The sequence below is a fragment of the Lontra canadensis genome, unplaced genomic scaffold (assembly GCF_010015895.1).
Source record: "Lontra canadensis isolate GAN:19392208 unplaced genomic scaffold, GSC_riverotter_1.0 scaffold51, whole genome shotgun sequence".
NCBI classification, from domain to species: domain Eukaryota; kingdom Metazoa; phylum Chordata; class Mammalia; order Carnivora; family Mustelidae; genus Lontra; species Lontra canadensis.
The window spans coordinates 14,140,341-14,154,626 of NW_022631045.1; the positions used below are offsets into that span (position 1 = coordinate 14,140,341).

A 14,286-nucleotide genomic window follows, 5' to 3' on the forward strand; every position below is an offset into this window, starting at 1 on the left:
TCACTTCCTCACCTTCTTTAGGTCTTTGCTCAAATGTCACCTTCTCTGTGGCTTGCCCCTAATTACCCTGTTTATATTTCAAACACTCTCCCTCCCTATGGTCCTTCCCTGCTTATTTTTCAGAGCACTCAACTATCATCTGATACAGTAATATATATTTTATTTGTTTACGGACCGTCTCTCCAGTAGGATGTAAATCTCCCAAGGGCAGGACCCCTTGTCTGTTTTCTTTTCTCACCTCTATTCCCAGCACGACAGCAGTGCTTATATTTAAGCTTCTCGATAAATATTTGTTGAAGGAATGACACAGAAAACGAAACAAAAATAACTTACATATTTGCTTGCTATAAAACAAAACAGGGACTACTTAACTTGCAAGCAAGTATTCAACGTTCAGAAGGTGCCCCATGCAAAGCTGGCTCTCTTCTCCCTTACTTACTCCTTCCCCCTCCAAGCCAACAGTCTAAACTCAATTACTATGGAGAACAGGCACTGACCTTGTTTAAAAAAAAAAAAAATTCAACTGAGTACATCTGAAGATTTGATTGGCTTTATTAAACGATCCATCCATGCATGGGGCAGCATCCCCTTGATCAAGCAGAGGGGTGTTCCCGGGAGTTGCACAAAATGGAAGATTTTAAGGGAAGAAGAGTGGGTCATGAAAGTTGTAAGCAAAAGACAAGACTGTTTCAGGCAAGATCACTTTCCCTTAGTGGGAAGAGCAGAGGGTCTTACTATGCAGATTACCTCATCTTCCTTTAGGGGGATGGAGAAGACCCATGTGACAGATTACGTCATCGGTGCTTATCAGAAAACTCCTGACTAACGCCTTCAGAGTTGTATTCCTGCAGGAGGTTGAAACTGCAATTAGATTAGGTACCAAACCTGCTAGTTTATAGTGAAGGGGACTTAACCTAAGTGATGCCATTTTGATCCTGTGGTTTTCTTTTTAACACATTCCACCTAAATGAGGCTCTCAGGCTCCAGAGTTTCCAAGAGTATGTTAGTAGCTGGAGTTTTACACACTAAAATCTTCTAATTTAAAAATGTTGAAAGCAGACAGAGTTCTGGCCAAAGAAATACAAGGAGAAGCTGCTTGTTGGAGCTCCTGAGGAGGTTCCCCAAAAGAGAGAGTACCCCTTCCTCATTTCTGCTGTGTGTGACATAGATTAAAGGGCTGGAGTCCTGGCAGCCATCTTAGGGCCATGAGGTATCCACAAAGATGAGCATTGCGTCCTAGCTTTCTAGAGCAGACAGAAAAGAAGTCTGTGTCCCTGATGACCCTGGAGATGCCACACCAACCTGAACACATGCCTCCAGACTTCACTTACAGCCATACTGCTGGATTTTCTGTTACCCATAGCCAAACATAATTCTAATACAAGTGTCAAATGCAGTAGAGGGGAGGGACTTCTGGCATGGCAGTGTGAGCTGTGCAGACCAGCTCCCCAGTGAAACTGGTGAAAATTATTTTAAAGAAACCAAACAAACAAGGAAAGGCTCTCGAAATGATCCTAAAAAATACAGCAAATGAAAAAAAAATGAAATAAAATGAAAAAAAAAACCACCTCTTAAAATTTGGTAAGAACAGCAAGAGTCGATGCTGTTTGAATCAAGACCACACTCCCTCCCTTCTCTGAACTCACTAAGGTGGAAAACTCCACTTGATTGGTGCAGTCAAGAACACAGGGATCCCTCTCCACCCAGCTACCAGTCAGTGGGCTTTCTTCCCAGGAGGGGAAAGACATCAGCATTTCTCACCCTGGCCATCTCATCCTGGAGGCTAAGTTGTAGGCTAATGCAGCCAAGAGGTGGAGGGTCTCTTCTTCCATCTCATCCCCACTGATGGTATGAAGGCTCTACCTTGAGAACGGTGCACCCAGAATATGACACCCCAACTGCCCTTGCCAGGACTCATAATGTGGAAGAGAGGAAAATGGAGAGGAAAACGGAGAACTGAGGGTACTGCCTGCCCCTGCTGCCGCGAATTCCCTTTCCCAAGCACTCAGCTCTTACAGAGGGAGAATCACTCAGAGAAGTGTGACATTGTTCTCATTCCCAGCTCAAGCCTTGGTTCAGAAGTTCTGCCTGGGTGAAAGGCAACTGGGTGGATAATGGTAGATCCATTGGACCAGTCTAAACTCTAGGCTGGCCAGTTTGCTGGAGTAACAAGGAGGGGTGGGGTGGTGGGGGTGGAGAGAGCCCGGAGGAGCATGGCCTGGGGTCAGAACAAATCTCAAAACACTGAGCTCAGGGAGCCTGGGTGGCTCAGCTGGTTAAGCCGCTGCCTTTAGCTCAGGTCATAATCTCAGGATCCTAATATCAAGCCCCACATTGAGCTCTCTGCTCTGCAGGGAACCTGCTTCCCCCTCTCTCTCTGCCTGCCTCTGCCTACTTGTGATATCTCTCTCTCTCTCTCTGTCAAATAAATAAATAAAATCTTTTAAAAAATAAAGTAAAATATAAAAAACGCTAAGCTCAAGAACATCCCGTCAAAGGGCAGTGGTGGTGAGGAAGTAGCAGTATCCAGAATCATCTAAAGTGTCCAGTTTCTACCCAAAAATTGTGAGACGTGCAAAGAAAAAGTATGATCCACACATCAGGGGGAAACAAAGCAGCCAACAGAAACTGCCTGTGACTACAACTGGATATAGGATTTACTATACAAAGACTGAAACCATTAAAACAATTTGAACTAAAGGAAGGGATGATGACACGTTGCATTAAATAGAGAATATCAATAAGGAGATAGAAAGTATAAAAAAGAACAAAATGGAAATTCTGGAGTTGAAAAGTATAGTAACTGAAATGAAAATTCACTAGTTGGGTCCAACGGTAGATTTTAACTGAAAGAATTAGCCAACAAGAAGAAATCAAAAAGATAATGTAATCTAACAACAGAGAGGAAACAAGGACTGAAGAAAACTGAATAAAACCTCATGAAACAGGGGCGCCTGGGTGGCTCAGTTGGTTAAGCATCTGCCTTGGGCTTGGGTCATGATCCTGGGGTCCTGGAATTGAGCCGAGCATTGGGCTCCTTGCTCAGCAGGGAGTCTGCTTCTCCCTCTCCCTCTGCTCCTCCCGCTGCCTGTGCTCTCTCTTCCTCTGACAAAAAAATAAATAAAATCTAAAAAAAAAAGAACAAGAATTCAGGAAACTGAGCCTCACAGAGTTAATGAGGTTGCAACTCGAGGAAAGTTTAAAGCTTATTTCTCAGAGAACTGCTTCCCCCTAATCAGCTATTGTGTCTTTTCAGATTCCAGTATCTAATCCACTCGTGGTCTCTGCAGAAGCCTGGACTCAAGGTCAACTGATGTGGTTCCAGCCTATGAACAAGCAAGGCTCTGACTTCCTTACCCAAGATAAGGAGCCCAAGACCCCTTGCAGTTTATACCAGCTCTTAGAGCATATGCACACCCCTTCTCCCTGTCCTAAGATCACGTCCTAACATCAGGGGCTCAATTTTGTTTCATTCTGATATTGTCTTCCCCTAAAGTGAACATGGGACATATGTTACGTATGTGTTTGCTCAATACACACACTCCATCGTTCCTCATGAAGTCATAAGTTTCTCCCCCGCTCATCAATATGTAGAAAATCTCAACCCCTAAATGTTATTAAAAAACTTGTTCTGTCCCCCTTCTGGGAAGTGGGTTTCAGGATTGCCCTCCCAACTCCTTGTCTGTCTGCCTCTCGAATAAACCCTTATCTTGCTGCAAATCAGTCTGGGCTGTTGGCTTTGCTGTACATCAGGCAGACAGGCTTGGTCTTGGGTACACTCATGGGAATTTGGGACACCATTACCCACACCACATATGTGTGATGAGAGACCAGGAGAAAGGAACAGGAAAAATACTCAAAGAAATAGTACTAAAAGCCCCAAATTTATTTATTTTTTTTAAAGATTTTATTTATTTATTTATTTATTTGACAAACAGAGAGAGAGAGATCACAAATAGGCAGAGAGGCAGAGAAAGAGGAGGAAGCAGGCTCCCTGCTGAGCAGAGTGCCCGATGCGGGAGCTCGAACCCAGGATCCTGAGATCATGACCTGAGCCGAAGGCAGAGGCATAACCCACTAAGCCACCCAGGCGTCCCTAAAAACCCCAAATCTAATGGGAAAAAAATAGCCTATACATCCAGAAAGTTTGATAAACTTTAGATTCAAAAAACACAAATAGACTAAAAATAAAAGAATGGAAAAAGATGTAGCAGGCAAACAGTAATAAGAAAGCTGATGTGGCTAGGCTGACAAACTAAACAGACTTTAAAACAATGTTACCAGAAACAAAGAGGTACATTTTATAATGATAAAACCTGCCACCAGGAAGATATAAAAATTATAAACATACACATCTAAGAATAGCTCACAAAATACATGACAAAAAAAACTGACAGAAATAAATAGAAAAAACAATTTCCCAGGGACAGTTGGAAACTTCAACACCCACTTTCAATAATGAACAAAACTGGGCAGAGCATCAACAAGGAAACAGGTGATACTGTGATTTATAATAAGAAATATCTATTTGGGGAGTGCCTGGGTGCCTCAGTCAGTTAAGCACCTGTCTTCGGCTCAGGTCATGATCTCACAGTCCTGGGATCAAGCGCCAGGTCGGGCTCTCTGATCAGGGGGAGCCTGCTTCTCCTTCTCCCTGCCACTCCCCCTGCTTGTGCTCTCTCCCTCTGTCAAAGCAATAAATAAAATATTTTTTAATATAAGGAAGAAAGAAAATAGGAAAGAAGGAAGTAATAAATAAATATTTGGTCTCCTAAAGCCCTTGGAAATTTCTAAGTGATGTGTGATTAAAGTTCTCTCTCTGACCCTGCCCAATGTAGCACTTCCATCTGGCTGTTCCGGAGTTATATCTTTTATAATACACTGATGTAAGTAAGTACTTCCCTGAGTTCTGTGAGTCACTCTAGCAAATTAATTGAACCCAAGGAGGGGGTTGTTGGAACATCCATCCTATGGTCATTCAGACACATAGGTGACAATGTGGACTGGGGACTGGTGTCTGAAGTGGCAGGTAGGAGGGGAGTCTTGTAGGACTGAGCCCTGAACCTGTGGGATCTGATGCTATCTCCAGGTAGATAGCTTAAGGATGAAGTTAAATTGTAGAACACTCAGCTGGCTCAAGAATTGCTTGGTGTACTGGGCACCTGGGTGGCTCAGTGGGTTAAGCCTCTGCCTTTAGCTCGGGTCATGGTCTCAGGGTCTTGGGATCAAGCCCCGTGTCGGGTTCTCTGCTCGGTGGGGAGCCTGTTTCCAGCCCCCCCGCCCCCCCCTGCCTGTGATCTCTGTCAAATAAATAAATAAAATCTTATTTAAAAAAAAAAAACAAAAAAAACAATTGCTTGGTGTGGACAAAAAAACCCAGACATTGGCATTGGTATCAGAGTTGCAAAACAGAAGATAGCAACAACACTATAAACCAATCAGACCTCCCCGATATAGACAGACCCCTCCACCTGAGAACAGTATAATAGACCTGTTTTCGAGTGTACATGGAACGTTCTTCAGGATATACCATAGGCTAGGCCATAAAATCAATCTCAAAAATTTAAAACAATGGAAATAATGAAAAGTTCAACCACAGTAGAATCAGTAACAGAAAGAAATCTGGGAAACTCACAAATATGCAGAAGTTAAGCAGGACACTCCTTAATAACCAGTGGGTCAAAGAAGAAATCAAAAGGAAGATTAGGAAATACTCTGGAGACAAATGAAATGAAGACACAACATACCAAAATTTATGGGATGCACCTAAAGCAGTGCTTAAAGGGAAACTGATAGTCCTCATTGCCTGTATTAAGAAAGAAGAAGGATCTCAAATCGATAACCCAACCTTCTGCTTAAGACGCTGGAAAAAGATGACTAAAGTAAATGTAAAGAAGCAGAAGGAAATTCTATTAGTATCCTAGTATTGCTGTAACAAAACACCACAAATTGAGTACTAGAAATTTATTCTCCCGTAGTTCTGGTGGCTAGAAGTCAAAATTTCCCTTTTTGGAGCTCTGAAGGAGAATCTGTTCCATGACTGTCTCCTATTTCCTGGTGGTTGCTGGCAATCCTTAGCATTTCTTGGTAAATGGAAGCATCCCTCCAATCTGTTTCTATAATCATATGCCATTCTCTTCTCTGTGTCTTCACATGGCATTCTTTTAAGAATAGCAGAAATTGGATTTAAGGTCTACCAGAAGCCCGTATGACTTCATCTTAATGTAACTAATTACACCTGCAAAGACCCTACTTCCATATAAAATGACACTCATAGGTATGAGGGCTTGGGACTCCAACCTATCTTTCAGGGGACACAGTTCAACCCATGACACAAGAGAATAAAGGACTAGAGTAGAAACTAATGAAATAGAGAATAGAAGAATACAGAAAACTGTCAAAACCAAAAGCTGATTCTTTGAAAAGATCAACAAAATTGGTAACCCTTTAGCTAGAATGACCAAGAAAACATAGAAGACTCAAAGTATGAGAATCAGAAATGAAAGAGGGGTTATTATCACTGATCTTAAAGAAATAAGGATTATAAAGGAATACCAGAAACAACTGTATGCCAGTAAATTAGATATCTTGGATGCAACAGGCCAATCCTACCAAAAGAAATAGACCATCTGAATCAATTTTCAACAAGTAAGATCTTGAATTAGTAATTGGAAATCTTCCCATGAAGAAAAGCCCAAGCTCAGATAGCTTTAACACTGAATACCATCAAAGATTAATTGAGGAATATACAAAATGTTAATAAAGTCTTTAAAAAAAACCAAAAAAACCCGGGTGGGGTTATGGAAATTGGGGAGGGTATGTGCTATGGTGAGTGCTGTGAAGTGTGTAAACCTGGCGATTCACAGACCTGTACCCCTGGGGATAAAAATATATTATATGTTTATAAAAAATTAAAAAAAAAACCCAAAAGACAAAGGAATGCTTCTCAACTCATTCTATGCATGAAGCCAGCATTACCCTGATACTAAAACCAGTCAAAGACATCACAAGAAAGCTACAAACCAGTATCTCATGGGAATATGGACATGAAAATTCCTCACCTATATTAAAGGAAACCCAGTCCAGCAACATATACAAAGATTACATGCTATGACCAAGTGGGATTTGTCCCAAGAATGAAAGTCTGGTTTAACATCCAAAATCAATTAATGGAATGCACCACATTGAAAGAATAAAAATCAAAAGATGGTCATCCCAATAGACACAGAGAAAGCATATGACAAAATCCAAAATCCTTTCATGATAAAAACACTTGAGAAACTAGGAATTGGGAGGGAACTTCATCAACCTGACAACGGGTATCCATGAAAAACCTACACCTAACATTGTACGTTATGGTGAAAGACTGGAAGCTTTCCCCAAGATCAGCAACAAGACAAAGGTTTCCGTTTATATGAAATCTTCACAGTAGGGAAATCTAAAGAGCTAGAAAGTAGACTCATAGTTGCTTAGGCATGGGGATCATGGGGAGGAAGGGAGTGAGAGCTGAAGGTGTAGGGTTTCTTTCTGAGGTAACGAAAATTCTAAAATTGACTGTGATTGATAAATGCATGTATCTGTGAGTTACATCTCAAGAAAGCTTTTTTTTTTTTTTTTTAATGTAGTAGAGAGACTATTAAAACAAGAATTGGGGAGGATATGCCTTTGGCATTCATGGAAACCTAGAGGTTCCAGGCGAGTGGTAAAATACTAGGAACAGAAGTGGACAGAGTGCCAGTGTGTACCAGCAGATTGCTAGTAGCTGCAAAATCCCACAAACTACCCAAATTCTTCAAGGAAAAAGGGTTACTGATGCTATATTCCCACAGTGGCATAATGCATAGCGACGAATCTTAGAAACTCAATGTCCAGTGAATTAAACTACCGGGAATACACCAAAATAAAAAGCTTCTGCACAGCAAAAGAAACCACCAAAAAAACAAAAAAGCAACCTACCATACTGAATGGGAGAAGATAGTTGCAAGTGACATATCCGATAAAGGGCTAATATCTAAAATACATAAAGAACTTACACAACTCAGGGCACCTCAGTGGCTCAGTCGGTTAAGCGTCTGCCTTTGGCTCAGGTCATGATCCTGGGGTCGTGGAATCAAGTCCCACATTGGGCTCCCTCCTCAGCGGGGACGCTGCTTCCCTCCTTGCCCTATACCCTGCTTGTTCTTGCTCTCGCTTGCTCTCTCTCAAATAAATAAAATCTTAAAAAAAAAAAAGAACTTTTATAACTCAACACCAAGGAAACACATAATTAAAAATGAGCAGAGAACTTGAGCATTTTTTCAAAGACATACAGGTGGCCAACAGACCCATGAAGAGATGTTCAAGATCACTAATCTTCAGGGAAATTCAAATTAAAACCACAATAAGATTATCACCTCACACCTGTCAGAATGGCTAAAATCAAAAACACAAGAAACAAGTGCTGGCGAGGATGTGGAGAAAGGCGAACCCAGGCACATTGTTGATGGGAATGCAAACTGGTGCAGCCAGTGGAAAACAGTATGGAGGTTCTTCAAAAAAATTAAAAATAGAAATACCATGTGATCCAGTAATTCCAGCACTGGATATTTACCTGAAGAAAAGTAAAACATTAATTTGAAAACAGATATGCAGCCTATGTTTACTGTAGCACCATTTACAAGAGCCAAGATAAGGGAGCAAACAAGAGTCCATCCATAGATCAACAGATTAAAGATGTGGCGTGTAAGTGTGTAGATACAAAAAATGGAGTATCAGCCATAAAAAGATGAAATCTTGCCATTTGCAACAACATGGATGGATCTAGAGGGTATACCACTAGGCGAAATAAGGCAGCCAGAGAAAGACAAACACCCTATGATTTCAGTCATATATGGAATTTAAGAAACAAAACAAAGAACAAAAGAGACAAAAAAACAGACTCTTAAATACAGAGAATAAATTAATGGTTGCCATAAGGGAGGTGGATGGGGGTAGGTGAAACAGTTGAAGGGGATTAAGAGCACCCTCCTCACGATGAGCACTGAGGAATGTAGAGAATTACGGAAACTGACATAACACTGTGTGTTAATTATACTGAATTAAAAATGAAAAACTTTTATTTAAATTAAATAAATAACTTCCCTAATGTAATGCCTAGTGAGAAAAGTTAGCCCCAGAAGACTAAAAATACTATGGAAGATTTTTTTAAAGCTCAGAAACAAGCAAAAGTAAATAATATATTGTTCTGTCATTCACATACATGTGATAAAACTTTACAAAACCAAAAAGCCGGGTTAAAATAAACAAAAAACTGTTTTTTGTTTATTGTTATGTTTTTTAGCTATATATTTGGCTGCACACATTTCTTTAATGCTCAATAAACTGACAGAATAATAAAAGAAAAATCTTAAATGGGAGAGTGAAAAGATGCAAATGCAAACGTTCGGAAGAAGGGGAGGGGAGAAATAATACAAGAGCTAATGGGAGACACCAAGTAAAGGGAGAGATTTTTAAATGGAGGAAAATGGCATGAATCGATAATTTTCTCCCAAAAGGGAGAAATTTGCGGAGGAAAAGACTGGAGGCGAGAGAAGAGATGAAGTGATGACCAGTATGGGCTCCAGAACACATAGAGAAGAAAGGGCAGAGGTCAAGGGTACTCATAACAAAGATGACCTTGAAAAGAAAGCAAGCCCCCTGAGACTAGATCAGGAAGTGAGAATAGGTTGTAGAGTTAAATAAAATTTTATTAGAAGGTGCAAGGAGGTAGGCAGAAAGTGGAACAAAATCAGATACCGTGGTGGCAGTTTTCTCGAAGTAAGAACCGAGGTCATTTGTTGAGAATAAGAAGGCAGAGATGGAGCACAAGGCTCACTGAGTCGCAAAAGGTTGCCAGAGAACAAGTGAAAAGCATTTACAGGCACAGTTGAGATTAGAAACAAAAAAGAGCTAGCAGCATCAACCACGTGGTTGGCTGACTGTGCTAGCTTCTATCACTCCCTGCAGGAGCAGAGAAGGCAGGACCGGTACAGCACTGCCCTGGGGCAGCAGGGAGAGGACCCCCAGGTGGGGGCGGGGTGGCACGGAGATGCTACTGATCAAAACAGTTGGTCTGCCAGGATAGGCAGAGGCCACAGATTGTTGATAAGAATGACAGACTTGCTGATGGGCAGCTTTTAAGGCTGTTAAAACACACACACACCATGGAGTTTAGAAAAAAAAAATCCATCAGAGACTTGACTGGACTATAATTCACCAAAATGTTAACACTGGTTCTCTGTCAGTTGTAAGAATGGACTTTTTTTATTTCTAAAAATTAATAACCTAATGTAGTAAAAGCAAATAATGAAGGAAATTTATAAATATGCTGACAGTCATCCTAAGAGTGATAAGAGTAATAGTCAATTTTCCCCTTTGGGGCTTTGTTTTCCAATCTCCCTTATAGAATTAAATTACTTTTATAATAGTAATTTTTTAAAAGAATTCTGAGTGTTTCTAATGCCCGGTGCGGAGAACTTCTGAGTTTCTGTAGGGACTGAGGTTTCAACACAACTGATGCATTCTCAATCCACAGATTTCACAACTACTGGTGTTTTTAAATCGTATTTACCATGTCAGTTACATCACAATAAAAAGTCACTCTGCTTTGCCCTTGACTTTATCTCATGACCTTTGATCTGCTCAGATTTTCCTCCTTTAACTTAGTTTAAAAAAAAAAAAGTCAGACATTTGAGAATTTCACCGGGTAACGATTCTAATCCTATAGATAAAAATAACATCGCACCCACTGGAATATGGACACTTTCCTGCTACCCATCAGTGGCATCACTGACCACTCATCATGGCCCTGGGCCATCTCCATCCTTGCCATGAAGATAAATGTCAGATAAAGGAGCATTTAAAATCCAATTCTCTTGCTGCCCCCACCTTCCATCACCCCCAGCCCCGCAAGTCCCCAATTTATCCCCAGTTACTCGTGTACCAACTACACTCTGTGTTGCTGGTAGGACTGCCTGACACACTGACACTCTGACACTGAGAAATCTAGAAAACCCTTCTCTCCTGACACGACAACTCCACAGGGAATGGGACTCCCAGTTATGTGGTATTTCAGTCACCTTGAGTCTGGGTGGGCTGACCCTGGCAAAGGCCTCTACGCAAGTCTCCAGCAGCTCACTTCCCCACTCACCCTTCTTCGAAGGAGCACCTCACACTGTTTGCCCAGGTTCCACAAACTCCCCAGTCTGTGGGACAAAGTACAAAGACCTGAAGAAAAAGGCCTCCCACCATCACCTTTCCAGCTCTGCCCAGCCACTCAGAACAAATCCATCTTTCCATTCCTATCCTCTGGACCTTCGCACATGCTGGTCCCTACCTGGGACATCCCTCCTTTCACTCTTCCGTGTGCCCAGCTAACACAGAGCATTTCTCCTTCAACACCTCACTCCTGCAACATGTCTTCTTGAAGTTCTTTTTTAGCCCTTACATTCTTGCCTTTGAATGCTGTGCTGTGTAGACAACTGTGACTGTCAGCTCCAACAGCATGTGGGCGGACTTCTATTCATCTTTGTGCCACTCTCACACCGCGGTTCTGCTTTGTCTCAGAGAAACAGAAGCTGCTCCATATTGGTCAGGTGGCATGACCCAGCTCCACAGACCACCACCTCCCTTCCAGCAGCACTGCTTCCCCAGACAGGCTTCTGAAGAGAAAACAATGGCAGAGGAAGGGGAGGCAGGGGAGGGTAGGGAAGAATCTTGCTATAATCCATTCATTCAAGAATGCCTGTGGTGCACCTATTATTACCGGCTATGGAGAATATTTTTTAAGATACAAACCTGGGGTTCCTGGGTGGCTCAGCTGGTTAAGCGTCTGACTCTTGGTTTAAGCTCAGGTGGGGATTTCAGGGTCGTGAGATCGAGCCCCAAGTTGGGTTCCTTGCTCTGCATGGAGTCTGCTTTGGATTCTCTCTCCCTCTCCCCGGCCCCTCCGCCTGCTATGGAAGTGCTTACACTCTCTCTCTCTCTCAAAATAAATAAATAAAATATTAAAAAAAAAAATACAAACCTGGTCCCTACTTTCAAGATGCAGAGTTGAAAAAAAAAAAACAAAACCTATATTCAAGTAAGTTTAAACAATCATACCAAACAGTATACCAGGTGTCATGGAAGTTTGAAAGAAAATACCAACCTGAGAAACTAAAAAAGGCCTGACTAGGACTCAATGCCGGATTTGCCTCTTACTACCTACAGTACCTTGGGCAACCTTCTTAACTTCTCTCTGCCTCAGCTTCACCATCTGTAAAGATGAACCCTGACCTTGTATTGTATACTTTCTCTCCTCTCTGCTTTAGCCACTCTGGCTTTCTCTTACTGTTTCTCTAATATTCAGGTTACACCTGACTTAGGACCTTGACACCTTCTGGTTCTTCAACCTACAAGTCTTCTCCCAAATCTGAACCATTCAGGTATCTACTCATACAACCACCTCAGAGAATTTCCTGACACCTAAGATAGCATCTCCCCTCCCATGTTATTCAAAATGCCCATAACCCTCCATTATTCACAATGCTTATTAGTACCAAAAATCACACTATTTGTATACCCTTTTTTCTTAAGATTTATTTATTTGTTTCAGAGATAGAGAGAGCAGGAGCGGGAGGTGCAGAAGGAGAGGAGAGAATCTCAAGCCAACTCTGGGCTGAGCGTAGAACCAACACGGGGCTGGATTGCATGACCCTGAGATCACACCTGAGCTGAAACCAATAGTCCGATGCTTAACCAACTGTGCCACCAGGGCGCCTCTTTGTTTACCTTTTTAAATTTCTGCATCTCCCTCTAGGGCATAAGTTCTTTGAGGGCAGGGTCTTAGTCTTACCCTGATCCCCAGTGCCCAGAATACCAGGCACATAGTACAAAAAAAAAAAAAGGAAAAAAGGTTAAATCAATGGTGGTAAGAGGAAAATAAGACCTATATCGAAGGGTTTTGTGCACATAGGGGGATATAAAATGCTTAACACAGCATCTAGCAGTGGTAAGCTCAATACCGTGGTTAATACTATTATCTGAGGAATCCAGAAGAGGGTGAGGTCAACAATGGGAGAAGCAGTTACCAAAGTTTCCGGGAGAAAGCATCTTGAGCTTGATCTGGAAGGATAAGGATTTTTCTGATGGGTAGAGAGGTGAGGGTACTGCAAGTGTCTCCCCTTCTGAGACACCCCTCCATCATGTGTTCTTCACATCTCCATTAAATGCAGAGTCATCACACTTAGAATCATCGATTAGCCAGCCTCTCTCTATAACCATCCATTTATCCACTTACCTTTCATTGCTATACCACCAAAGTCCAAGACAGATTTCACTACAAAAGGGCATACAATAATGTTAACTTGGGAATTTGCAGACCAGTATTTCACTACATGTCTATCCTGAGAAATATCCAAGTGTCAGCACTACAAATCATGTACAAGGATGTCCATTACAGCATGGCTTGTGAGGGGAGGAAAAATTAGAAGCATTCAGAAGGATCACCCACAGGGAAAAGATAAACATACTATGGTATGCACATGGTATGCAGCCATATTGTACAGAGGTTAAACCAAACAAGACAGATGCTTATGTACTGACCTGAAGCAATCTCTAAAACACAGTTCTGTTGAAAGGGGGTGGGGGGAAACGTTGGAGAATTACACTATGTGGTCTCATTTATGTGAAACAAAACAAAAATTTTAAAACCACCCACATACAAAACCTAAAGATTTCTCTAGATACACACATTTTTTTAAACCACAGTATTTTCAGCTCTTCAACACCATGTCTGAAACACAGTAAGTTTTCAATAAATGTTTGCTGAACAAATGAAGACATATGTAAACGAACAGAAAAGGACTAGAGAGTAGATCTGCTTTTCATGCTCAATAATTCTGAACTGTTTGCATGTTTAAGTCACCGCATTAGTGTGTTACTTGTGTAATTAAAATGAATTCAAAATAGTTCTTTAAAAAAGAAAAGTTGCAGGGGGCGCATGGGCGGCTCAGTGGGTTAAGCGCCACTCTTGATCTCAGCTCAGGCAGGTCTTGATCTCAGGGTCCTGAGTTCAGTACCCCTGTTGGGCTCCACAGTGGGTGTAGAGCCTACTCACCCCAAAAAAAAAAAAAAAAAGTTGCAGGACCTGAATACATCATAAAGAGATCCACGCACTCCGAGTAACTTCTCTAGGTAATTAATTTAATCGTTCTAGGCAATTAAGAGCTCTTATACAGCAACTCGACGCTCACTTTACATCTCCAGCTTCAGATCCCTTAACAAAGA

General features: G+C 41.6%; 1 protein-coding gene across 1 annotated transcript in view; it reads right to left on the reverse strand.

Moving 5' to 3' along the window:
* Positions 1-14,286, reverse strand: part of ATP7B (ATPase copper transporting beta) — a 70,706-nt gene that overhangs the window by 55,609 nt on the left and 811 nt on the right. The gene's annotated exons all lie outside the window — the stretch shown is intronic.